Source organism: Cynoglossus semilaevis, chromosome 7 (assembly GCF_000523025.1).
Source record: "Cynoglossus semilaevis isolate Cse_v1.0 chromosome 7, Cse_v1.0, whole genome shotgun sequence".
Classification (NCBI taxonomy): Eukaryota; Metazoa; Chordata; class Actinopteri; order Pleuronectiformes; family Cynoglossidae; genus Cynoglossus; species Cynoglossus semilaevis.
Window position 1 is genome coordinate 972,702 of NC_024313.1, and position 3,692 is coordinate 976,393.

General features: G+C 38.4%; 1 non-coding gene across 1 annotated transcript; it reads right to left on the bottom strand.

Annotated features, from left to right (window-relative positions):
• Positions 1-3,280: 3,280 nt before the first annotated feature.
• On the bottom strand, positions 3,281-3,354 carry trnan-guu (transfer RNA asparagine (anticodon GUU)). The gene has a single exon. It is a non-coding gene; the product is annotated as a tRNA-Asn (tRNA).
• Positions 3,355-3,692: the final 338 nt, after the last annotated feature.

A 3,692-nucleotide genomic window follows, 5' to 3' on the forward strand; every position in this document is an offset into this window, starting at 1 on the left:
TTCGCTCTTGCTCACACACGCACACAGATATCCTTGGCCTTGGGGTCACCGGTCTGATATTTCATCTCAGTTTCCCCTCTGTGTCTAAAACAAGCTTTTCCAGTCTATCAGCCCTAATCCATGGCAACCGGAGAAATAAAGGTTCCCAAAACAAAGGCTTAAAAAAAACACATTATGTTGAGTACAAATCTCCAGAGAGTGACTGCAACTGAATACCTTTAGCTGTGTCAGGTTTTCTATAGCGAGGAGGCGCCCGCTCTCTTTTCAGCGCAGCCTGTTAATTTCAGCCAAAGGTAGCACAGCAAAACCTGTAGAAGGTGGGGTTTTATTAGCGCATCCAGGCTCATGTTCACTTGTTACAACAACGGCCATCGGAGAGTCAACGAATACTCAACGTATCGTGACTGACTATCAAGATTCAGAAGTAGAAAACTTAACATAAAAGTAAAAAGTTCCCACAATTTATTTTTTAGGATTCACTGTTAAGATAAAAAGTACTTAATTTATTTTTTAGGATTCACTGTTAAGCTTTAATTAACGCTTACTACGTTCTAACTATTGCAGTAATGCAGGGCTTCTCAAATAGTGGGGCGGGTCCCTCGGGGGGCGTGGTGAGGTGCTAAAGGGGTCAGGGGGGTGATTAGCGTGAGAGGCTCTCGATGGAATATGGCTCGCTGAACAGAAGTGTGGCGCTGCTGTAATGCTTGAACGATAAACAAGGCTGCAGTCACTAGGGGGCAGCAACTCATACAGTGGTTTTTACAGATTAAAAAATACATATTATCAGGTTCTCAATAGTATTTAAATTTACCCCCAGGTGGGGGCATCAGTGGGACAAAAGTATCGAAGCAAAAGTGGAGAGTAAGGATTACGAGATGCTGGTGATTGTTTGGGCATGGGCTGGGTAGACATAGTCTATACTAGTGATGTCAAACTCATTTTGGTTCAGGGGCCACATACAACCTGATTAGATCGATAGAAGTGGAGTTAACGACAAAGACCCCTGTCGTTAAACGAAACCTGCTAATTAGCTGAACCTTGTTTAATAGGTGTTATCAGATGGAAGGGTGGATGGATTTTACCTGCCTGTTAAATCTTGTACATCACTACAAGCCCGTCATAACCCTGTGCCGTCTTTAAACAAATACATCATTAATGGAGGAACAGCTGTACATTGAGTTGAATGAGTTGAATGAGCTTACCTTTAGAATTAAACATAACAGCAAGCACTTCCCTTATGTAGATCACTAAATTATACTGCAATGTCTCAGAACCCTAAATAATACTTTAGGTCAATGCTTTTATTGTCTTAAATCAACACACTTGTGAATGTGACCTAGATAGGTTACAGCCCTTCTGTGGATGCTATGGTGATTCTCATGTTGTCGGAAAAATGTAAAATTGAAACAGTCCCATTGTTATTGGTTTTTGGACAGCAGTCGTCTGCATTGCCGATTCAGAAGGCGGATTTCATTCACCATGGTAACACGCGACAGCTGAAATATGATTGGCTAAAATACTCGAGTATATGCAACTGACAGCGACATAGCCTAGAATGAAGCCGAGAATGAGAATGAATGATCCGAACAGACTAATCTGTGTTATTTTATAAATATTCGTGATAAATATATTGAAAAATTAGTCATAGATTCTGATATTTGTATGTGCTTTTCACAGCTAGTGCTGCTGCATTTTGTATTTTTCCTAGCAGTGTTGTCATTGTCCAAGAAATTCCTGGCTCCATTCACCAAGTGTTTTGACGTTGGCTCTAATATAACTTACATAAGCAGCCTTGGCGGACTCAGTTCCCTTGAAGCAGGATTTTAAGTGACCTTAGTGTTGCTAGGACCAGCACCCAAACATTCAGACCTTCTGACCCACAGGCTTATTACTTGTTGCTTTCACTGATGTGTCCTATAAAGGAGAATCTAAGGCTTTAGTTGACTGTGACATCCAAACATTGGCTACAGATTAAAATTCTGAAGTCAACCTTCAATAATAAAATAGTAATAGTATACATTTTTTAAAAATATATTATTATTTTATCCATGCTTTTTTTTTCCTCAATCAAACAAGTTGTTCTGGAATGCGCAATTCTTTTTATCACATGAAGAACATGCACTCAGGGCTCTGTCTGCAATCAAAATGCTGGACTGCATGTGTACTGTACACAGACCAAGTACATGTTCCAAGGGACAAGTAAAAAAAAAAAGAAAGTACAGTAAAGTTTTGATTCCTCGGAGATAATGGTTTCTTAGCCGCTGTGGTTAAAATCTCAACATTTTAATCATTACCGTATTATCCACACTATAAGTCACACTTTTTTTTTCATCCTTTGGGTCGGATTGCGACTTATACTCGGGTGCGACTTATATATTAAAATGTATGATTTCACATGTTTGTTATTTTCACACTGACAGCCGCTAGAGGGCACTCTAGGCTTGTGTACCAGTATCTGCTACTCCTGTACCACTGAAAATTTACATATTCCTTATTTCCACACTGACAGCCACTAGAGTGCCCTCTAGTGGCTGTCAGGTGCAAGTTATACTCCAGAACGACTTATAGTCCAGAAAATACAGTATAGTAGGTTTGGTAATAGTCGCATATGACGTGAGGTACAAAGTTGGTGTTAAAAGTAGTGCTACCAGGAACATACTGCAGGGACCAGTCCAAAACATTTTGTCCTTGTTTCAACAGTTACTTTGCTTTTCTCTAAATATGTCCAGTGTAAAGTTCAGCATCTCCATGTCTGCCTTCAAGCCATTAGACAGAGCCACCGTTTCTACCACATGTCATAGCAGCTCTCACCAGCAGCTCTGTTTTTAGTCTAAAGAAAAGCTAATAATTCACTTCTTCAGGTTCTCTTCTACCTGCTTTTACTGTCATCACAAAATATAAAGTCATTATTAATAAAATCATAAATAAATAATTACAAAATCATAAATCAAATAAATTATTAAATAATAAATTAATAAAAAATTGGCAGTTTCTGACTTGTCAATCTTAAAATAACAGTATTGGTAATCTGCTCTTACTCCCTCCTCATACTACTGTTCCTTCTTTTTTTTCTCCCCAAATGCTGCCACCTTTATTTTTAGTTTTCAATCTGGGCCACAGCCACAGGAGAAACTGAGTCTGGATTCAATGGAGAGTGCTTCTGGTTAAAAAGGAATACTCAAATAAACAAATGCAACATGAACCTAACAAATGTTTATATTTTATATAATTTTTTTTTTTCTGCAAGCAATTGAAATGGCACTGGTTATAAATAAAGAATCGTCCCTGGGTGGGCTCGAACCACCAACCTTTCGGTTAACAGCCGAACGCGCTAACCGATTGCGCCACAGAGACGTTTTGCGCATGTCCTGGCAATAAGGTAAATAGCATTTTCAAATGTATTCTTGAAGGAATTTTTACAATGAATTTTTAACTGTGTGGTTCATTAATATCACAAAGAGGAACTCTGCTTTTTTTTTTTTTAGTTACGAGCTAAAGTAAAAACGTTTGATATTACCTATTAAACAAGGTTCAGCAAATAGCGTCTACATATGGCAGACTGTATCTCACGGTGACTTTTCTCACTCATTTTCTGTACTGCTTTACGACTAACTGCTGCTCACTAACAATACGTTTGAATATATTATTTATACTAAAGTAATAAAGCTGTCGGTTCTGTATTTACATGTCTA